General features: G+C 35.8%; 1 long non-coding RNA gene and 1 pseudogene across 1 annotated transcript; both read right to left on the reverse strand.

Annotated features, from left to right (window-relative positions):
- Window positions 1–4,522: 4,522 nt before the first annotated feature.
- On the reverse strand, window positions 4,523–8,716 carry LOC145822776 (uncharacterized; annotated as a pseudogene).
- A 3,502-nt stretch (window positions 8,717–12,218) lies between these two features.
- LOC145790691 (uncharacterized) lies at window positions 12,219–13,192 on the reverse strand. The gene is made up of 2 exons (XR_014329615.1): window positions 12,946–13,192; window positions 12,219–12,531 (listed from the first exon to the last, which is right to left on the reverse strand). It is a non-coding gene; the product is annotated as an uncharacterized LOC145790691 (long non-coding RNA).
- Between the last annotated feature and the right edge of the window lie 11,618 nt (window positions 13,193–24,810).

The following is a 24,810-nucleotide window of genomic DNA, read 5'->3' on the forward strand; positions in this document are numbered from 1 at the left end:
ACAAAACTTTACTCTACTAGCTATGTGCGTAGTAAGTCAAAGATACACCTTTCACAACAACATGCCAGTTTACCAGGCACTAGCTGGAGGGGTATGGTGCCTTAGATTTTTAGCGCAGTCAGTTCTTTAAGCGCTAGCTGGAAGGTCACGGTACCTCTGATTTTTAGCGCAAGGTATAACACCATCAACCAAACACAACAGGGCATAACGAACATGTATAACACACATACATAAACCATCAAGATACAAGCAATGTGTTAAAGTATATGAACACATAACTACCTCCTCCCGAGCAAGTATACATATATAATGTATCTCAACACTTCATCACATACGATGTTCAATCAACAATGATATAATGCATACACGACAATTCAACACAACTGTGTCATCCTCCACCGATGACCAAGGACAAAACCTCTAGATGCAAATATTTAGTACATCTATTAAAGACTTAATTACTATAAGACCACAAACTCAACAACAACATTAACATGATAGTTAAAGATACAATCCCTCACATGTGTGCGTTTAACACTCAAGAAACAACAATCCAATTTTCATACGCGTTTCAAAAATACTTTTCCCATTTCACAAAACAAGTTCCATTTCTTTTCCTTTTTTTTTTGTTTTCACAAAACCAACTCCGTCCCTTTTGTTGTCGCAAAACCAAATCCGTGGATAATAAAGCCATAACTCGTATTAGTCCATTATATTCATTTCAAACCCATTCCAAAACATGGTTAATCCCTTAGGCATTAACACCTTCACCCAACTCACAACAACAACAGAGATTTACAACATAGGTTAACTACCCTCCATTTTTAATTTACCAAATCAAAATATAATTTAGGGCTTTTTCTTCTTTCAACTATAACATGCTAGTTTACATTCCAATTAGCCCAAAACAACCATCAATGATAAAATAACTATTTTCAAACAACCAACCCTAGGTTCCTTCTCATGATTTCAAACAAATCCAACGTGGATATGATTTTCATGCAATACAAAACTACCACATGTCTATCTATAGACGAAGTATTGAAAAAGAATAAGGAAATCCCTACCTCAAATGTAGAATCCAAGGAGAAGAAGAGCAAAACTCGGAAGTGCTCCAAATCCTAAATTTCTTGGGTCAAAACGAAGCCCTCGACGATCAACACATTTCTTACAAAGGCCCAAGGTGAGGAAAACAATCCTACTAGATCAAACCCTAAAGAGAAGTTAGGTTTTAGAGTGAGGAGCTCTCAAAAATTGGTTTTGGGAAAGTAAGAGAGAGAAAAGAAAAGTGAAAAGTGATTCAAAAAGTGATTTCACGGACTGATATAAAAACATGTCCGCTCGAGTGTAAAACACCCCGCTCGAGCGTCAGACACAGGTTCATGCTCGAGCGTCCAAAGATCCGCTCGAGCGCCGGATACACCCTCCCAGAATTTTCTACAACGACCAAAATGCTGAGAGAAGGAAATTCACGCTCGAGCGTCCGAACTACCGCTCGAGCAGAGAGGCAACAACAAAAGTCCGCTCGAGCGTCAAAGCGCCGCTCGAGCGGAGAGACCAAAACCTGGGCACAATTCTAAGTTTTAAAACACAACCAACTTATTCCCAACTTGCCCAACACAACCCAAAACTCTAAAACAAAGAGTAAGGGATAGGAATGAGGATAAGACAACAACAAATCTATGGAACCGAGTCCGGATTACAGTTAAACAACAATAGGAAATACCGGGATCGTTATAGATGCGCTCAAGCCTTTATGGAGAAATAGGTAGTAAAGAAACTCTTCTTTGCGGTGAGCGGTACGTCTAAGTCGCAGTCGGCAGTAATAATAATTAATGAGCCAAGTTTTTTTATTTTTTTATTTTTTTTTATTTTTTTTGAACAGGAGCCAAGCTTGATAGATAGATTATTGTTTCCATCAAGACAGAGAGTTAGAGACTTAGGTCTGTCAATCCAATACATAAACGATCTTTTGTTAACATTAGTGAAAGTAAACTATAACAGGACTTCATTACATTATTCTATGCTAGAGTTCTTTTCCTCTCCTCACCCAAACCATATTTGACTGAATTTTTGTTTTTTCAGACACCGCATCAACAATGCATAATGCATTATTTCATTTTACGTGGGTCCATTTAAATGAAACTGGTACGTGGCCATCACTTCTTTTTTTTGTGTGTGTGTATAATTCATCACAAATCTTGTTTTAGATCTTTACATCCGATGGATTGACAATCTTTATAGTTTGCTTATCTAAGAATAACAATTCAGTACATGGAGCATTAACTAACAGAAATCTAGCAAAAAGAAAGTATCTCGGTGCAGATATGACTCACTACTCATGTGCTTTAATTTTTTTCTAATCGAATGGATTCGGCCACAACAAGAAGTTTTATTTGGTTGTAAGTTTTTTTGTATTGTTTTGTTTTTTATTTTATGTCACAGATTTTTCCTCCCTATTATTCTCTGACTCGATAGCCAAAGTAATTCAAATGAAATTAGTCTCGGAGACCTTAGAGAAGGATTTTGAACCCCATATTTGGTAACACTCGATTCTGCCAAACAATCTAAGAATACAATTCACAGCACATGCAAACATTACTTAAAACAGTCTATCAAAAGAAAGAGAAAAAGAACACTGCAGCACAACCAAGATTCATTGGTCTCACCTATGGGTATGGCTACCAATTTTTTGACACATGTTGATGCTATGTAGAAGTAAAGAAATAGAAGGGGTTTTAAAAAGCTAAATTTTCTTGATCAGCTCGTTACTTCCCGTATCCATTATGTCAAATGCACCATCATATGACAACACATTGTTATAAGCACGACTGAAGGCTGAACGGAACGGTTCTTCCACCAGATCATTTTCGGATGAGATCCCATCTCCGTATCAATGTTCCAAGTCTGCTGCAGCTGCAGCTTAATCTGGAGGCTCTGCACCGCATCATCAATTGATGGCCATTCTGTTCCCTGATCAAGCAGGCAATTCCACGCAATCTTGACAAATTCCCTCAAACGTTCCAGGGCTATTAACTCCCCCTAAATAAACATTTGAAAACTATGATTGACACAACTACTTTTTTTTGTCACAGCATTAATTCATTTTTCTTTTTGATAACCCATTAACTCATTTTCATGGGGCCATTTAAATGATATATGTTGGTGACTGTTGATTTTTTCATTTTCTTTTTTTTAATTTTTAATTTTTATAATCCTTCACAAATCTTAATTTAGCTCTTTATAGCCAGATGGATTGACAATTCTTTTAGTTTGCTTATTCGACTTGTTAGGTTTTATTCTTGGCAACCCCGTTTGACAAAACTCCTTTCAGTTGTATTTGTTTTCACACCTTTTATTTCAGTGAGGCTATGAGTTGTTAGATGCGAATCCAACCCAAATCGAGCCTTGCTGAGAAGTTTGTGATGTTAATGCTTTCAAGATTACCACTTCGCTGATTATGACGGGGGTCGAGCTGCCCGGTCAGCTCGCGGCCGAAGCAAAATGCAAAAATGCATTCAATTTTGGTCTCCCCGCTCGAGCGGGGAAAGTGACGCTCGAGCGGGGTTTACAAGCTCACAGCATCTCTACTATGCCTGAAAAAGTGCTGGATGGTGTGATTTGACGCTCGAGCGTCGAAACTGATGCTCGAGCATGAAGCCTATATGAATCACACAATTTTGAAGCCTCCGCTCGAGCGGGAAGTCCCACGCTCGAGCGGACCGCACGAACACAGTTTTTCGAATTTCAATAAGGATTTGGTTTTCTTCCAAAACTAGGATTACTTGGGATTCTATAAGTAGTTGGTTTTCTTCCAACACTTGGATAAGTCCTCTAGATCTTCTTTTTTGGATTCTAAGGTTTATATCTGAGGATATTTTGCTAGTTTTCTTTGATGTTTTATTGAGTATTCAACTCATGGTTTAAAGAGAGTACATCAAAGGTTTGTTTGTTTATTATACACAAAAGAGAGAGTTGTTCTTTGGTGGATTCAGAAGAATTCGAGCCTGAAACTTTGGTGGATTCCGGAGTGGCTCATCGTCAAGACAATTCCGAGGTGAAGACGGGGTTGGAAGAGACACATAGAGGTTGGTTCAATTCGTGCATGGATTCGCTAGGTAATTGAGAGTATACCTGTGTAATTCCTTTATATCTTCTTAGTGGATTGTTTTGTGGCTGTTGCTCGTGGTTTTTTTTATCACAATTGGAGGTGTCCAATTGTGGTTTTTCCACGTAAAATCGTTGTGTCGATTTGTCTTGATTGTTTGATTGGGGTTGTTATATACTGCTTAAAATTGATACATAATCACAAATCAACATCTAGGGGATTTCTAGAGTGTCGATTTGTCTTGATTGTTTGATTGGGGTTGTTATATACTGCTTAAAATTGATACATAATCACAAATCAACATCTAGGAGATTTCTAGATTTTTCACGACTGACCATCTAAGAATAACAATTCAGCACATGCAAAGAACACTATTAGGTTCGTCACACAAGTCTAAACTTGCACAACCGTCACCCCCAGAGAGAGAGAGAGAGAGAGAGAGAGAGAGAGTCCCTAACTAATGATGCTATTGTTCTATTTCCATAGAACATAAACCAAATTTATACCATAAAAAATAAATAGCCAAATCGCAATATACCCTTTTCAATCATTTTGTAAGTTTATCACTTCCTGTAATTAACCATTAGAAACAGAAATTAAGCAGGTAAAGTAAGATGGCCTATGTAACCAAAAGCCTATCTCTCTGATAAAGTAAAAATAAAATACATGTGTGTGCTAAAGATACATTCCATCCATCAAACATCAAAATTTTGGAGGATATATAAAAATGACTTGTCTTCGTCAAAATTTCCAGGGTATATAAATTCAGTTCAACTAAAACAAAAGAGAATCACAACTACTGTAGTTTGGGCCTGACCTATCACTTAACAAAGAGGAGGATGTGGTCGGACCTCAATTGCAAATAACAGAGCACTTTAACATATCATCAAGCCCTGCATTGCTTGTGTGGCATCTTCTGTTATCTTGTTAGCATGAATGGTGCTAATGACATTGGTTATATTACCTTGGAAAAAGTGGCACCAAAACTTGAATCCCTAGAAAATTTCATCAAAAAATAATGTTGGCATAGCAATGGAATGACAGAGACATCAATAGCACATCAAAAAATTCACCCATCAACCTAACTAAAAGATGCTCAAGATGAGGTTTATATTGTTAGCATTAGGTCCAGTAAACAAGTAACACTAGAAGCCTGAGAAGTATCTTAGATTGGAAACTACCTTTAGCAGGACCAATATGAGGATCAAATGAACACAATACCTTCTAGACAGACAAAATACCAGATACCCAGATATAACCTTTTCCATTAGAATCACAATTCATTCAAAGATATGACTAATCTAGTGGTTGGACGGTGATCAAAGCGAGGCCAATACAACCTAAGTTTTCCCAATTTAAACACTAGTAAACCTAACATAACCAACTTTAGTAACAATAATTTTGAATTATGTACTTTCAATAACATAATTTCATCATTTCTAACTCCTAATTTTCCATACACCAAGCTGACATTCACAAAATTATTCTCACAAGTACAAATAACTATGCATTTATACAACTCTTGAGATACTAGCATTAAAAGCTCGAATGTAATTAAAAATAAGGGTAATTACCCCATTTGTCTGTCTAATTTGAGAGAGGTTTTACTTCGGTCCCTATAATTTCAATTTCATCAATTTAAACATCACATTTCCAATTACGTTTCGATGTGGTCCCTCCCTCAATTGTCATTAGCTTTTTGGACTAAAAAGGCCTCATATGACTCACAGAAGCATTTTAGCAATACCCGCCCAAAAAGAAAAATAAATAAATTATAATGGTGGTCCCTAGTTATATATATTTTTTAATTCCACTTTAGTCTCTTTAGTTCCCACGTCTTTTTGGCTCCAAAATGCAAATGGAAACTAATGGAAGGACCATATTGAAACGCAATTGAAAATTAGGGGATTAAATTGATGAAATTGGAACTATGAGGATCAAAGCAAAATCTCGCTAAAACTATATGAACCAACAGTGTAATTTACCTTCAAATAATGCTATCACTTTCACTTTGCCTAGATCACTGGCATATTTTTGTGCAGGGCTACAGAAAGTACAGGAACAGGATTTACTTCTATTTCTTATCCACACCCACCAATAGAGATACGAATCATTTTAATTTGCCTAACGAAATGGCCTTGAATAGAATCGAGTGGAGAAGAAGGATTCATGCAGCCACCCCATTTAATGGGACTTAAGGCTTGTTTTGGTTTGGTTCCTATCCACACCCACCACCTAATCTGGGCAAACAAGCATAAACTGAACTAACACTTTCTTTCCTATTACTACGTAACAAACCAAAGTCCCATTCTTGTACCGTCAAGGCCCAGTTCCCAATGCCGCATAGTACCACAAAAAAATATATACACCTGTAATATACATATACATACATATAGATTAACTGAGAAAAATATAAAACAAAATAAATAACAAGGATTTGGTCAACATTACCGTCCATGTTGCTAGCTTTTCTCGGTGGGTTTGCCATTGATGCTTCCCAAAGATGCGCTCAGTGCAGCGGCTAAACACAAAATAGCATTATATTCACCTGTTAATGCTGAAGTTCACAAATTAGATCCACTCTCCCATGAAGAAGCACAGAGAGTGAGCAAACGAGAGAGAGAGAGAGCACCTTACAATTACAATTTGGTTCATCTGATCCATCTTACAATCAATTAACTTTGCTGTGATTGCCTTAACTACCCACATTTCTACCTCGTCATCATTAATCTGCAAAAGAAACTTACATCTATGTATTGACAAAAGTGTAAAAATTCAAACCTATAGATGCAGGGATAGGAAATAATTTTACCTGGAGAGTGTCCTTGATTAGTGGATAAGAAATTTGGCCAGATTTAGCAGAGGCAAGATCTACCAATTGCATCAAACTTATCTTTACTAAACAGACTTCATGGACAAGACCTACACCATTCAAAGGAACAAATTCAAGAAACAATTAGATATAAGCCAAAATGTTAAGCTCAGCTCAGCTCAGCTCAACTGCCTACCAGAAATTTAAATGTGGCAAGATGAATAATTACCATAGCTTTTCAGCAAAGTGAAATTTGCTGCATAAAAATCTAAGTATGCATCCAGCTGTTGTGTTAGAAAATTTTCAGAAGCTGCTATACCAAAGCATATTTAGCATCTTTCTCCAATTGTGCCACAGCAGGCATATCTAGCATATCACACTACCATGAAACACCACAAAGAATACACTTTGAGAACCAAAAACTAGAGTATGATCTAGGCTAAAGTAGGTTAAAAATGTGCAACACCTGTGCATACACTCTACAAGCCTAGAACCATAGTAAAGCAATGAACAATAAGCACAACGCACATGGACAATCACTTAGCATAACTAAAGCATGCATCACACATCTTTTATCCAAAGAAAATCCAAATGATTCATCACAACGCTGCTTGACTCCGTACTTCAATTGAAGCTAGTCTGATTCCTCCTTTTCACCTCTAGATCCCATATTCAAAATTCAATTCAGAATTCAATTTCCTCTAAACCCATATTCAAAATTCAGTTAAAGACTGAAATACCTGAAACATGTCAGGTGCCTTCACAAATTCAATAATAGTGTAGACAACTTCCTCCTTGGCTTCCCAAATATTATATGTATCTTCGCCAGAAAAAGTTGCTAGATATTTGGTCAGGAATTTGAAAGATCCCATGCTGAGCTAGAATTACAATATATGACGTAAACAGTAACAATAAGAATTCCAAAATAAATTAGGAATTTTTTTATAAAAAATGTAAACAGAAAGAATTAGTCACAATTTTAAGCATAGAAAACTTTTTCTACAACAATAAACAAGCATAATCCAATAGAATTAGTTACACCTTCATCTAAAAATGAATCCATACACTTGGACGGCTATACCTTTTACTGTCTTTCAAGATATTAGTGATGGTGCAATAGAGTTTTCTCTGATCCTGGACCCCAATATTCCATTCCATCAATAAGTTATCCATCTTTTTAAAAGAAGGTATAATATGTTCAGTGACCTTCCCATTGACTGCTAGATCAAGGGCCTTCACGTAAACAAAGAACCGGCTGTACGAATTCTCTGGCTCATAACGTTTGCAAACTACAGCGTGCTCTCTATGGTCTCAAGCAAGCCCCACGAGCTTCGTTTTCGAAATTTAGTTCCACTATCCATGACTTCAGCTTCACCTCCAACTCATATGACTACGCTATATTTGTTCGGACCACTCCTCATGGCACCACTCTTCTTCTTCTTTACGTGGATGATATGATTATCACCAGTGATGATGTAGCTGGTATTCTTAGCCTCAAACAATTTCTCAATTGTCAGTTTGAGATGAAGGACCTTGGTACTCTTAATTATTTCTTAGGGCTTGAAATCTCTCATGATTCCAATGGTTATATTTTGTCACAAGCCAAATAAGCATCCGATCTTCTGGCACATGCTGGTCTTACCGATTGCAAGACTGTCTCTACTCCCGTTGATCCTCAGACTCGTCTCACTTCTCTAGACGGGGATCTTCTCTCTGATACTACTCTTTATCGCCAACTGGTCGGCAGTTTTGTCTATCTCACTGTGACTTGTCATGACATTGCCTATGTTGTCCATCTTGTTAGTCAGTACATGTCGGCTCATCGCACCCCGCATTACACTGCTCTACTTCGCATACTTCGCTACCTTAAAGGCACTATATTCTATAGCGACCCCGATATTCCCTGTTGTTATTGAATCGTAATCTAGACTCGGTTCCGTAGATTTGTTGTTGTTGTCTCATTCTCTTTTCTGTCCCTTACTCTTTATCTTAGAGTTTTGGGTTGTGTTAGACTTGTTGGGAATAAGTTGGTGATGTTTTAAAACTTAGAATCTTTGCCCAGTTTTTGGCCTTTCCGCTCGAGCGGGGGTTTCGGCGCTCGAGCGGGAAAATCACCTTCCCTGTACTTCCTCTGTAGTGTTGGACGCTTGAGCGTGAGGTTTGACGCTCGAGCGGGAGTTTGAGTGTGACGCTCGAGCGGGGAGTTGGACGCTCGACTCGGGACCTGTTCTGCAAAACTTCTGGATGGTGGTATCCGCCGCTCGAGCGGGGGTTTTGGCGCTCGAGCGGGAATCTGTGAGTGACGCTCGAGCGGGGAGTTCGACGCTCGAGCGGGTCGACCTGTATAACACACCGAGATTCCTCCTGTTGAATCACTTTTTGATTTCCTTTCTCTCTCTTACTTTTCTGAAAAGCCATTGGAGAGCACCTCACTCTAAAACCTAACTTCTCTCTTAGGATTGATCTAGCTAGAGTGTTTTCCTCACCTTGGGTCTTTGTAAGAAGTGTGTTGATCGTCGAGGGCTTCGTTGTGATCCAAGAAATTTGGGATTTGGAGCACTTTGATTTCGGGTCATCTTCTCCATTTGAGGTAGGGATTCTCCTTGTTCCTTTTCAATACTCCGTCTATAGATAGACATGTGGTAATTTTTTTATTGCATGAAAATTGAACCATGTTGGATTTGTTTGAAAATCATGAAATAAACCTAGGGTTGGTTGTGTGGAGAATGGTTTTGGCTTCATTGATTGTTGTCTTGGCTAATTAGAATATAAATTAGCATGTTGTAGTTAATAGAAGAAAAGCCCTAAATTATATTTTGGTTGGGTAAATTATAATGGGGGTTTGTTGACCATTGTGTGTAAATCTCTTTTGTCAAAATGAGTGTGGTAAGGGTGTTAATACCTAAAGGATTAACCATGGCTTTGGAGTTGATTTTATGAAAACAAGATTAGTGGAGTTGGTTTTGTGATAAAAAAAAGGAATAGAATCGTTTTTGTGAAAATGAGGGAAGTGTTTTCGAAATAAGTTTGAGAATTGGATTGTTGTATCTTGAGTGTTGAACACACATGTAGAAGTTGTATTGTAACTACCATGCTTGGGTTGTTAATGAGTTTGTGATCTCATGATAATTGAGTCTGTTAATAGATGTACAATATATTTGCATCTAGAGGTTTTGTCCTTGGTCATCGGTGGAGGATGACATGGTTGTGTTGAATTGTCGTGTATGCATTATACCATTGTTAATGGAACATCGTTTGTGATGAATTATTGAGATACATTATATATGTATGCTTGCTTGGGAAGAGGTAGATATGTGTTCATATACTTTAACACATTGCTGGTGTCTTGATAGTTTATGTATATGCATTATACATGTTGGTTATGCCTTGATGTGCTGTGATTGTTGGTGTTGTGCCCCGCGCTGAGAATCAAAGGTATCATACCCTTCCAGTTAGCGCCTGGAGAACTGACCGCGCTTAGAATCAAAGGTATCATACCCTTCCAGCTAGCACCTGGAGAACTGACTGCGCTAATAATCGAAGGTACCATACCCCTCCAGCTAGCGCTTGGTAAACTGGCTTGTTGTTAATGTTGTTGAGTGGGGTGTATTGTTGGCTTACTAGGCACATAGCTAGTAGAGTGAAATGGGATTGTTGTTCTTTCGTTGTAACTGAAAATATCATGAATTTGATTGGTTACAGTTCGGAGGACCGAGTTACTCCATTGGTTGATTGTATACATGTTGGTGGGTTGTAAATTTATATTTTTACAAAGATATGCATGTATAGTTATGATAGTAATGGAAACGAACCAAAATGTCATTTTTGTCTTTTGGAAAGTGTGGAGGAGGACGAATGTTTTTTAGATAAATATGTTTGAAAGGGTACATCTGAGTATGTATAGGAAATGGAAGTGGGTATCGGGCTTAGTGAGATTACTTCCTAAGTATTTGTTAATGCTATGAAAGATTGGGAATGAGGGTTAATGAAAGGAAAAAGGAAAGATAAACCACTTGTAGTGTTGAATGAAACGGTTGTTTTCGAGAAAAGTTCATACATATATATTTTTGTATAAACTGTCACATTACTATTCTAGTATGAGAATGAGTGTTCATGATCATAGCTATCTGTAAGTTGTTATTGTTAAGGATCATGTTGAGTTTCCTACTGGACTATATGTTCATCCCACGTTGTTGAATCTTTTTCAGGTATTAAGCAGGTTGAGCTGCAAGATTTGGATCTACTTGTTTACTGGCCACGGGGCCTCAGTTATGTTGGCGGAATGCCATTGTTGTAAAAGGGTTACACCCTTCTTCTTGTACCTTAAGTGATGTAAGCCCAAGGGCAATTTATTCAGTATGTTCATGTAATATTTACTTTGCATACAAATGAGAGTATCGTTAATCACTTCTATGGATTGAATATATGAGTTTATTTCCGCATGTTATCCTTGTAATTGAATTAAGCTAATGAATTTGGTAATGACTTCGAGTAATAAAAAGTGGGGCGTGACATATTCCATGGACTTCACTATTCTGCCCACTCTTCTCTCGAGCTTCGTGCCTTTTCTGATGTTGATTGGGCTGGGGATCCTACTGATCGATGCTTCACCACAGGTTTCTATTTCTTCTTAGGAGATTCTCTTCTTACTTGGCGCAACAAGAAACGGTCCCTCAATGCTCGCTCTAGTACTGAAGTTGAATACCGTGCTCTTGTTGACACTACTCAGGAACTTTTATGGTTTCACTGGCTCCTTGCTGATATGGGTGTTTCTTCCCCTGGTGCCACCTCTCTCTATTCTGACAATCAGAATGCCATTCAAATTGCTCACAATGATGTCTTCCATGATCGTATCAAACATATTGAGATTAATTGTCATTTCATTCGACAGCATGTTACACGTGGCACTGTTCATCTTCTTCTTATTTCTTCTGATGATCAACCTGCTGATATTTTCACCAAGGCTCATCCTCCTAGTCGTTTCATTGATCTAGTTTCTAAACTCAAGTTGGTTAATGCTTACCCACCTTGAATTTGAGGGGGGTTGTTAATGTATATATTAAATTTAGATTTATACTTATCTCCTTGTATTGTAGGTATATCTTATCTCTATCTCTATCTCCTTGTATCTCTGTCTCTCTCTATCTGTATCTTCTTCTATACTTATCTAGGTTTGTGTTCAGCCTATAAATACAGGCTGTTCTATTGTATTCAATTCAATTCATATAATACAGATACACATTTTCCATATTTCTTTCAACCATTCTAATTAACATAATAAATGATACAGTGGGAGATAATAATAAGGATGATTGTGACATTTAATCACACTGTTATTTAAAGACATACACACACTATTACAATCACAAAACAAGAAAAATGAATCAAGAAGAACCAAGAGGGCTGAAATTCTCCCATATGTTCCAGATTACTCACGACATCACATGAAAAGACGATTGTGGCTTGATCATCAATTCAGCGGGGACGGGGACGGGGACTGCATTGGCAGCAATCGTAGGTGGTACAATGTCGACTATTTTTATTGGCGAGCAACATGCAATTGCCGTACCGCATTGCGTTACATACCGCACCCTTCTTTACAGAGTTATCACTACAAAAAAATTAAGGTTTTAGAAACCAAAATTTAGTGACAAAATTATTTTTTGGGAACCAAATATTTTTATTGCGAAAGGTGTAAATATTATATTTTCAGCAACGAAAATTGGACATTAGTGATGAATTATTATCTTTTTGGGAGAAAAATTTTTGTCTAAAAAAAAAACCATTTTGAGACCAAATTATTTTGTCCCTAAAAGTGTATTTATTAGTGACATTTTCAAAATTTTATCGAGAAAAGCCTTATTTTTGACTTTTCGGGACAAACTTTTAGTGATTATCCTCATGACGATAGAACTTGGTCCTTAAATGCCTTTTGCAACAAAATTTTCACTTTTAGAGACCAAAAAATTTGGTCTTTAAAACTCTTCTATGTTGTAGTGTATACATAATTGTTGAAGCAAGAAACCTTATAATCGTCTTTGATTCCATCAAGAACTCTTCTCCTCCTTCTCCTTCTTCTGTTAAGCATTCGCCAATGGTGGTATTGCATCTTCCAGAGATCGTTGAGTTGCTCTTTTTAGCCGAACCTGCTCTACATATGGAGAAATGGAGCAAAAGCAGGACAAAAGAGAAATTGATGTGGTATGGTTTGATCTTCACTTTATTCTTCATTTCTCCCTTTGGGCTTCTTCTCTTCTCTTGATTTTAGATATCAATTTCATTATCTGTGTTAGGAAAAAAACTAGTATTTGTAGCACGGAAAAAGCCTTAGCACCTTTTTGGATAAGAAATCAATGGATGAGCTTGCATTATTATTATTATTATTATTATTATTATTATTATTATTATTTTATTTTATTTTTTTCTGTTTTGTTTTGATCTGCATGTGTTTGCTTTGAAAAATTCTCTATACACCTTGTTATGTATTTTTATGATATATATTATATATTTTTGTGATACATAATTTTTAAAATTACGACAATTTGTGATTTAGAAATAAAATTATTCATTTTGTGGTAATGTTGTGTATTTTTGTGCTAATGTTATATATTTTTCTATTTAAACATTTTCTAATAAAAAAATATGTAATATTACTCCCTCTACCCCATAAGAATAAAAAAAGGGGCATTTATTGAAAAGTCTTATTTTTGGAACTTCTATACCATTTGGTCACACGTTTTAAATAGTTGATTGAGAAGTCCTTATTAAGTGTAGTGTGTGACCAGTAAGTCCTTTTTTAAATGTGGATGCATATTGGTTGGACAGATATACCCTCAGTAGTTAATTGGGGAAGTTTTTTTTTTTTTTTTTTTTTTTTTTTTTTTGTACGGGGGAGTGTGACATGTATGGTATGATACTTTAATATGGCAGGTACTAATGTTATAATGACCCAAATTTTTATAGCAGGCTTTCTCTGAAACACTACATGAGAGTGATGAGTGGATATTATTTGCTTGCAAGGCAATTGGAATTTTTTAGTGGGAGGAATAAAATAGGACTCACTACATACACTTTAGCTGATGCTTTGGCAATTGCTCAACATCATGATGCAGTTAATGGCACCGAAAAGCAGCATGTGGCTGATGATTACGTGACACGGTTGTCAATAGGCTACAAGGAGTCTGAGGAGTTAATTGCAGCTTCACTCGCTTGTATGGTAGAATCAACATCTTTTTTTTGGCCGAGAAAAGCAAAATTCTGATCATCGGCTGAACAGGGTACATCAAAAAATTGGTAGTCGAAGCGAGCGCCAAGTCTGGTCACCCAACTTTCGCTTTGGTGAGAGAGAGCACTGTTTCCGATCCTGTTAAGGGAAAATTCATCAAGGGTTTCAAGAACTCCAGCGTCAGTTTGGTCCATGGTGATCTACACAATCACGAGAGTTTGGTGAAGGCGATTAAGCAGGTGGATGTCGTGATTTCAACAGTTGGATCTATGTAGTTGGCAGATCAGACCAAAATCATCACTGCCATTAAAGAAGCTGGAAACATCAAGATTAAGATTTGCCTTCTTTGTTGCCTCATTTGTCCTCTCCACATGATTATAAAATAATTATATAAAAAAAATGGTTGTAGACCCTAGTCCACATGATTTGCCTTCCTTTTTCTATTTTACAACTATCATGTAAAACCTTTGATCCACCAAAATTGATTAAGTTTTAGACCCTAGTTCTTGAGGCCAAAATGAAGAGCTTGGCGAGAGCAACATTTTAACCAGTGGAGATCGAAATTCAGCAAAATAAAAAATTTGGATTTTTGCTTGTTTCCTCTTCTAACTCGAGGTAGGGATTTTTCATACACTTCTTTATGCACTTTTACTTTATTATATGGAGTTTAGAGTTGTATATAATTTAAATAGAATTTTTAAAAAATTTGTGATTTATTTGCTTAAAAGAGAAATTTTGAGAAAAATAAAAAGTTGATGCCCAAATTGCGAAAGTGTAAACTTGGAATATGTTTGTAAGGTTATGAAAGAGTTATGTTTTAAATTTGAACAAAAAAAGACTTCGATTCAACTGGTTTTGAAATGTTTACCGGTTTGTGGCCAAAAGAGCATTTTCAAAGAAAACAAAGAAATTGCGTTTAACTTTTGGGGCTTTCGATCAAAATAAGATGTCATAGTTGAATAATGTTTGGAGAATGAGTTTGGAAAGAAAATGATGTTTTCTTGGGCATTAACGGTATTATTTTGCTTAATGTATCCGTTGGAATAAAACCGACACGGTTAGAAATGGACCTTGAGAGGTTACTGGGCATAATTGTGACATGAAAACTAGTGTAGTTGTTCATATTTGATGAGATGTGGAATAGATTGTATTTATCAGAATTTTTAGAATTTAATTGTTTAAATATCTGTTTAGAAATATCTGTTTTGGCTATCAGTGGAGGATAGCCATGATGGTTGTAGAAATGCATGAGACTTAAGTAAATTGAGCCACATTCCTCATTTGTTGCATTGGACATTGCATTACATTCATTTCATTGGAAATGTATCTGCTTTTGAGAAATGTTTAGAAATGTATCTGTTTGCAAAAAGATGAATACTTTGTGAATCTGGGTAGGGGGTGTAGAACCGTGCGGTTAGGTGTCGAGCCTTCCAGTTTACTGGTAAAAATGACAGTGGTAGTGCATTAGGGCCTACTTGCAGACACTCACCTAGAGATTCACAGAGCTTGTATTCATGTAACAGATATGGTTTAAAATGGAAATGGTTTTATATCAGTTGTTGCATCTCAGCATTGCATACTTTATAAAAAGAGAGATAAACTGTTTTATCATGAACATGGCATGAGCATACTCCTCTTTAGTCTTGTCATGGTCCATATGTTGTGTAGTATATCTTTACTGGGCTGTGGCTCACCCTATAAGCGAAACCATTTCAGGTACAGGTGATATGCCTCCGCCAAGACGTTGACTTGGAAGGACTTGGAGCTGAGGCTTCATTTTTATTTTATGGTTATTTGTTGAATGTAAGCCTAGGGCTGTATTTGCGTTGAGTTGAAACTCCATTTTGTGTAAGCAAGAATGTTCTTGGATAAATTTGTAAATCTACAGGCATTTATTGTCTGTTTGGTTTCCATTTCATACTTGTTGTAAAATGTATGGCATTTGGGACTTAATGGAAATGAATGTATGGAATAGTTAGCTATATATATATGTTTGTCTATTAGGTGGGTTTTGTTACATAAATAGATATACCCTGCCCAATTTTCGGGGCGTTACAAATGTGACACTCCAACAATGGGACACTCCAAAAAAAATTTAAAACTCTTTAATGTACTTTTCCTAAATGTGACAACGTGGCAAGTATGATGTGACACTCCAAAATTTTTACTCATCCTTGGTGTACTTTTTCTAAATGTGACAACGTGGTAGATATGATATAACACTCAAAAAAAAAAAAAAAAAACTCCTTAATATACTTTTTTCATATGTGACAACGTGACAAATATGTTGTGACACTCTAAAAAAAATTAAACCTTAGTGTACTTTTCCTAAACGTGACATGATACTCTAACGTGGCGGACCCAATTTGATTGAATTACTGCTTGTCTTCACGACACGCGCTAAAATACAATTAGTAAGGAATTCACGTCCTACACTGCGTGTGTTGAAAATAACCAAAAACTTCAAAAATCTACTAGTGCGCTTTTCGAACAACGTAACACACAAACACCCCACCACCTTCCCCATACATAACCACGCCACCTGTCCCCTAACTGTACTAACAATGGCAAAATAGTCAACAAATAATTTAAGGGACCACTCATCACCAAAAAAACATTTAGGACCTTCTGATTACAAGTCTACAAAATAGGATTTACTGGTCAATTCCCTATAAAAAAAAATGGGTAAATTACGCTAACGATCCTTGTAATTTGGGACTTGTGTCAGTTTAGTTCCTGACCTTTGAATTGTGATACATTTGACACTGAAATTTGAATCTCGTTTCAAATAAGAACAATTGAAGACACAGTTGCTCCATTTTAAGGGCAAAGTCATCAATTTGATAAAATATAAACTAGTTTGACAAAAATAAATGTCAAAAAAATATTTTTAAATTTTAAAAAATTATTTTTACCCCCTAAAGATAAAATTATGTAAAAATGATGAATCTTTTACATTTTTATTTTTATTTTTTATATTTTTACCAAATTAATTTTTAGTATGTGTTTGGATGATGATCATGTAATGGGTGGTTGTTTTTGTTAATGTTTTTGGATAGTTATCATGTAATAGATGGTTGTATTTGTTATTAGCATATATTTTTGAATGGTTATTATGCAATGTATGGGTATTAGACTTTTAATGTGTAATCGATACATTTAATATATAAAATATTTTTAGTTTTGAATTATTTGATTTAATGGATTGGTTTAATAATGATATCAAAGTTGTCGCTATATTTGACTTTTGAAAAAATAGAAACTAATTTAACGAAAATAAATATAAAAAAATCAAGAATTATTTTTACACTCCCAAAAAATAAAATAATATAAAAATAATGTGTTTTTAATTTTTTTTTCACCAATTTAATTTTTAGTTTCTTAGAAAAAAAAATTTGAAAATAAATTCTGAAAACCAAAACAAACAGAACTTTATAACCAATAAAGTTCTAACATTATTCATTAAAAAATAGACTATTGCATTTCAAACAATATATAAGTTAACCAACACAAAATTATTCTATGATGACTTTACCCCTAAAATGGACCATATGCAAAAGAATTTTTGATTGTCTTTGTTTGGAACAAAATTCAAAATTCAGCGTCAAATGTATCACAATTGAAAAGTCAGGGACCAGAATAACACAAGCCTCAAATTACAAAAACCATTAGTGTAATTCGCCTATTAAAATTTTATTTAGTGGCAAGCTAGTCCATTTGACAACATGGTTGGGACTAATTTAGTCCATTAAAAAATAAAATAGACTAAAAAATTAATAAGATAAATATCACTTCTAAATCATGAGTATTTCATTTTTTTTCCTCATAAAACTATAAAAAACTAAAAGTTCATCCTAAACAGAACATTTTTTAACCAAACTAAAATAATCAAAAAATTAAAAAACTGTAAAAAGTTCTTTCCAAATAGATAGGGGTGTAATAATGGCCCGGCCCACATGGGCCTAGGCTTGGGCCCGATCTTGGGCCAGCCCATGGCGAGTTGTGTGGACTCTCGCCATTTTTTCAGGCCAGGCCACGGGTCAAAAAGTGAGGCCCAGGTCCACTCAGATTAGGGCCTGGGGTCGGGCCGGTCGGCCTACCTAATTTTTTTTTTGAAAAATAAACGATAAATATATTATGTATATAGATTATTTATAAGAGATAAAAAAAACAAAAGAAAAATTATACTAGAGTATTTTAGTTAAGATTAATGAGATATTTGGTTATATTTCATGTGTAGTGGTATTTAAATTTAATTATGTATGACTTATGTTTTTTTTACTATGAACTTATGACTAAAAAAGAATGAAATTATGTAATTTTCTTCTTTTGAAGTAAATAATTTTATATTTATTAAAATGAAACTTTCAATATTACAATCATTAAAATAAATAGATAACATTTATTGAATGAATAATTTTTATTTCAAAATGAAATAAAATATTACAGAAATTTATATCATTAAATAAAATAGATATAAATTATTGATGATAGTAGAGCAATTGCATCACTGTAGGTCAAGTATATCCCAACTAAGTTGGCACCTACTAGCCCACCAATCATTTGCATTATATTCCATCTCAATAATCTAATACAAAAAAAAAAAGAAAAAAGAAATGAAATAGTGAAAAATAAATTGTTGATCAATCATTGGAGAAGGCAAACAATTCACTCGCATTGCCCGAGGATATGTCATCCAAATTGGTTTGAATTCTCTCATTTCCACTATAATTTTGTCTTCTCATAAGTGCGTACATATGATCTCTGGATATCATCAGTGCCTCAACTAGTTGAGGCAAAAGTTTGCTGCTGTAATTACTCAGCACCCGTTCACTTGCACTAAAAGTTGTTTCCGAAATAACTGTAAAAATAAGAACGGTTAATATATCACGGGCTATCTGTGAAACCACAAGCCACATAGTTTCATTTTGTTTCCACCAATCCAAAATGTCAAAATTATCGAAATCATCCACTAATGGGATTTTCAAATAACGCTGTAGTTCAAAACTGCTTATGCTTGTATGTTGAGATATTCTTCTTCTTTTTATTCCTGAAAAAACACTTAATCTTTCACCTCGAGATGAGGCTACTGGTGTAGTGTGTGTCAGTGTATTTACAGATGCAGCTGTCATGTATTCTTCAAATAATGTTTTGCATGTTGTTATAGTAGGGGAAAATTATTTTTGATCAGCGAAAATATGTTCTGAAAATTTTTGAAAACCAATTTTTTATACCTATGATCAATTATTATGGCCAAACCTAAAAGATAAGGTAATGGATCAAAATATTTATCAAATTTTTCTTTCATTGCAATAATAATGGTTATATAATATTCATTATCCATATATTTTACGAAAACTTTCGTTATTAATAGAAATATTTCTCCTAACATATGTAAAACAAATGGTGAAGTAAAAATATATATATATATATATATATATATAAATAGTTTTGTTACAGTATCAAAAACTTTTAGAAAATCTTTATACAAGGTTACTTGGCACTAATTAAGTTTCATTGGAGTTAATACTTCCCCTATTGATGTTGTTACAAAAAATAAATTTACCACTTTGCTTGGTTTCTATTTTTTAAAAACAGTTTTCAGAAAATTCTACACTCTTATTTTCCGTGTTTTTTTGTTTTTATTGAATTTTTTAAATATTTTATGTAAGTTTTTTACTTTTTAGACACCTAACATAAATACACCTAAAAAGTAAAAAAATTGTAAAAAAAATCTTTTAAAAATTCACTAAATACCAAAAATACAAAAAAAAAAAAATACAAGAATTTAGTACATTTTTTGTATTTTTATGTATTTCTTAATTTTTTAAAACATTTTTTCACAATTTTTTTACTTTTTAGACACATCTAAGTAAGGTGCCTATAAAAAAGTAAAAAAAATGTTTAAAATATTAAAAATATTCACTAAAAACAAAAAAACACGAAAATCAAAAAACTCAGTTTTCAAAAAACTTAATCCAGAAAACTCAAACCAAACACAGTGATTGTTTTTCTTTGTTTACAAGCTCTTTTTAACATATTATACGTTAAATCCACATGTAGTCTATATCTAAAATTAATTTTTTAAATGACACACCTTCTCGTTGACAAATTTTCATGTATTCCAAAAGTCAATTAGCAGAAGACATAATAATAACAATCACATTTTTTATTATCAGTACAAAAGTCTCGTATACATGGATAATTTCTTTAACAATAAAGTTTAAAATATGGGCACAACAACAAAAATGAAATATATCATCACCAACAAGCAAATGTAAAGTTGATTTCAAATGGGTTACACTAATTGTAATATGTTGCATTATCTAAACTAATAGTAAACATTTTATTTTGCAAAACCCACTCATATAATGCATTTCTTACTTCTACACCAAACAAAATGACCAGTGTATGAAAATTCAACTAATCTAAATGAAATAATTCTTTTTATTTAATTTCCAATCATTATCAATAAAATGTGCAGTAATACATTAATATTCTAAACCATTATTTGACCACAGATCAGATATTAAACAAACTCTTACATTCAAATTTTTGAAGATGTCAAATAATTAAATTTTAATATCCATAAATTTCTTTAAAATCTGATTTCTAGTAGTATTTCTTGAAAAACTTTTATATTACGGTGCAAAACTTTCATGAATCATTTGAGCAAAATTGAGACATTCACTAGCTTTCACGACCCCAAACCGCCCCTAGTAGGATGGTGCCGTGATGGCCAGTAATCCGAGATTATCGAAGGCCACTTACAAAAATTCACAGACAATCAGAGTATAAATATATGGGGCTAACATGTGCGGAAGCAATAATTTACAATACAAGTGGTCCATAAGAGCAGTACATAAGTCAAAGGGAATGGCATACATCTTTACATAGCTTTATAACTTGAATACAAATAAAATAAAGTACAAAAATACATATTACATCTTGATAAAAGGCTTCTCGAGCCGACATGTTCAAAGTACAAAAGCTTCAAAATTGCCGACATCCTCACTGCCGACATAACATGCATACAAAACATACATCTCGGCGTAGCCGACTTCTTGCTTGTTACCTACATACATACATAGGGAGGGTGAGCTTGGATACTCAGTGAATGGTACAAGTAATAAAGGGGTTAAATGAATGATACCCGAGGTCTTTGCAAAACATACATAACATAGCTTGTTCAAAACATGGGAAGAATCTAGTTCATCAACTTAATCTTACAAAACTTACTTACTTACTTAACATACGTCAACTTAAAACATGGGGTGATGACATTCCGGACAAAACAAAAGCATAACCTTAGCATCGAGCACACCCGTTCATAGTCCGTCGGTGGCCGATATCTTAACAAGGGTGCTACTTAGGCTTAACGTCCCCTAGCACGAAAGGACGGTGCTACCTAGGCTTAAAGTCCCCTAGCACGGAAGGACTTACAAGACCCACGCGGTAAACCGTCAGTGGCAAAACAAGACAAAGCAAGGGAGATATCTCAAACAAGCTGTAGCAACCCTCACCTTACTCTTGTCATACTTGCATACATTCATGCATGATCTTGTCTTGTTATGTTGTTTTGCAAGTCTTGCCTTGCCTTGTTTTGTTTAAGTATTACTTACATGATTTTGTTCCTTGCTTGATGTGTAGCCGAGGTCAACTTGAGTTTAGTTCACCTCTGAACCTTTGTACTTAGAATTGTTTTGGAACCGCTTGGTCAGCCCCCATCTTCACCTCGGGCTTTGATTGCCGAGATGTTTTACACTTAGTGATCCTTGTCCTCGGGCAGGTATGGCCTAGACCGAGGTGTGGCACACCCCGGCCAAGGTGTGGCACAGCTTAGTCAAGTGTCGTCCTCCCTAGCCGATGTCTTTGTTATCCTGTTGCCGAAGCTTTGACTTTAGCCGACGTTATTACTTGCCGATGTGTCTTGCCCTAGCTTGCTGCATACGCTTTGTCATAGACTTGTCTTATTAATCAATCACCTTTTGAGTTGAGCCAACCCGATAGTGCCCCGTGTCCGAGCTGATTGTTAAGACAGCCGGCAGACTTAGAAACAAATCATTTTGTCTCAAATCTTTGCCTTTAGAGAGAGAAGCTCTAGAGAAGAGAGGAGAAGTTCTTGAGTGAAAGTAGATCTTCCAAGCTTGATCTTCGAGGTTTGAGCCGTTAGATTCGAGCTTTGGGGTAAGAATCTTAATCTGCTTTGGTTGTTGTTATTGATCATCTAGCTGCATTGCATGATCGGATTTGTTTTGCACGTCATGCATCGATTTGAAGTTGGTTTTGGAAGAGAAAAAAAAATGGTATTCATGTGTTCTTGAAGAAAAGTCTCGTTTTGATCCGAAAGTTTGAAACCAAAACCATGTTTCTGTGTTTGTTCTTGCATGACCATCTTGTATGGGTACCCAGGTCCATGTTTTGAACTCATGGCATGAAACCTCTGATTTTTGTAACAAGTTATGATTCTTGCATTTATCTTCTTCATGTTCTTCAAAGGGAAACCCAGGTTTTCCCGACTTGCTTTTGAATGAGGCCATCGGGATCACACCTCGGCAAGGAGGTGTAGAACCTCGGCAGACCTGGTTGGTACCCAGTGTGTTTCCATGAGACGGAAGCAGTGTTTAAACTCCCAGCATGTTTCGCTTCATTATTGACTTGGATTTGGTGAGAATGCCGAGATCATTTGCATGAATAAAGCTTGTTTTGAGAATGTGATTGCCGTGTGATTGTAGGACCTTGATCTTTGCTTTGAGCCTACACCTGAAGAACTAGGTGAGTGGTGTTTTTAATAAAGCTATGTTATATTGTTTGATAAATCTTGCTTTGCTTTGTTTTGATGAAAGTATTTGTTAAGCATGGATGAATAGCCCTGTTTTGACGTATCAAGTATAAGCTTTGTTTTAATGTCATCCTTGGAAAGTCCCTTGTACTGGAGGACTCTAAACTTTCGCAGTACCAAGTATAAAAGTCCCTTATGCTGGAGGACTCTAAACGTTCGCAGCACTAAGTATAAAAGGATACGGTCCTTTCTTGGAAAGACTATCATGTTAAAACGGGCTACGGGCCTAAGTAACACAAGACCATCGTGTAAAAAAGAGCTACGGGCTTAAGTAACACAAGTCCCTTGTGCTGGAGGACTATAAACTTTCGCAGTACTTTTGACTAATCGATTACGGATCGTCCAGTCCTTATTTTTCCACTGACGGTTTACCGCGTGGACTTGCTTGTTTGATAAGCTTTTGATGTGTTTTTCTGATGTCAGTAAGCATCCCTTGAGACTTGTAAGACTTAATAGATGAATACGGTTCGTTCCTTGTTTGATAAAGTTTCGTCATGTTTGGTTCTGTAAGGACCTCGGCTAAATTCGTATGGTTTTGGCATGTTTTGTTTTGAAAGACTTCGGCTATATTCATGCAAAAACCTTTATTATTTGCACCATTCACTGAGTATCCAAGCTCACCTCTCTCTCTATATATGTAGGTGATGAGCAGGACGGCGGCGATGCCTAGTTGTGTTTTTGAAAGCTTGTTTTGGATCCGTGATTTTGTCGGCTTTGTTTTGTATACACGTCGGCGATGTCGTTTATCTTTATGTCGGCGAATCTTGAAAATCATGCTTCTTGGCTTGTATTCACTGTATTTTGAAAATGTCGGCTCGAGAAGCCTTTTGATCAAGATGTAATACGTATTTTGCTTTGTTATATTCAAGTTGTATACCATATCATTGGACTTATGCACTGCTCTTATGGATCACTTGTATTTTGATTTATTTCTTCCGCATTTGTGAGCCCCGTTCATTATACTCTGATTGTGTTAAACTTTTGTAAAGTTGGCCTTCGGTAATTACGGATTACTGGCCATCACGACACCAAACTACTAGGGGCGGTTTGGGGTCGTGACAGAATGGTATTAGAGCACGCGTCCCTTATAGTACGTTATTCACACACTTTGAGTCCTAAAGACCATAGGATTTCCCTTAGAAAGATGTTAGGATTGCATCATGGTACTTGCTATTTGAAAGAAGTGTGCATTGTCTTGACATACCTATTTGTTACTTGCCTACGTGGTTATTTGCTTATTAGTTTTAAAGTCACATTTTGCATGCTCATAGCATCATGAGGAGAGGTAGACCTCCAATTGGCCGGGATCAGCCCGAAGACAGAATGGACAGACTGGAAAGATTAGTTGAAGGTTTGGCCCGCGAGTTGAGGCAAACAAGACAGCAGTACGCTAGTGCTACGTCGACCCAGGCCGAGCAGACCAACGGCCGAAATGTAGTTCCGCCTCCACCTCCTTCAGTGCCGCAAGTTCCTCCGCAACCAGCCTTATATGGGGATGGCACGATAGCTTTGATCAGGGAATTCAAGAAAATGAAACCACCGAGATTCTCTGGAGGTATAGAGCCGATGAAGGCTGAGGCATGGGTTTTAGAAATGGAAAAGTTGTTTGAGATCTTTCCTAGCACCAACGTGCAGAAGGTGACGTTGGCAGCATTCACGTTGGATGATGACGCTCGCAGATGGTGGATGATGGTTCGAGAAAGCAATCCAGATCTGACCTGGACCCGATTCTTAGAGTTGTTCTACAACAAACACTTTCCCCTAAGTGTTCGAAACCGCAAGGCTACCGAATTCCATACTTTGACGCAAGGCAACCGAACAGT

This window comes from Camellia sinensis, chromosome 1 (genome assembly GCF_055761805.1).
Source record: "Camellia sinensis isolate YWXY chromosome 1, ASM5576180v1, whole genome shotgun sequence".
In the NCBI taxonomy this organism is placed as follows: domain Eukaryota; kingdom Viridiplantae; phylum Streptophyta; class Magnoliopsida; order Ericales; family Theaceae; genus Camellia; species Camellia sinensis.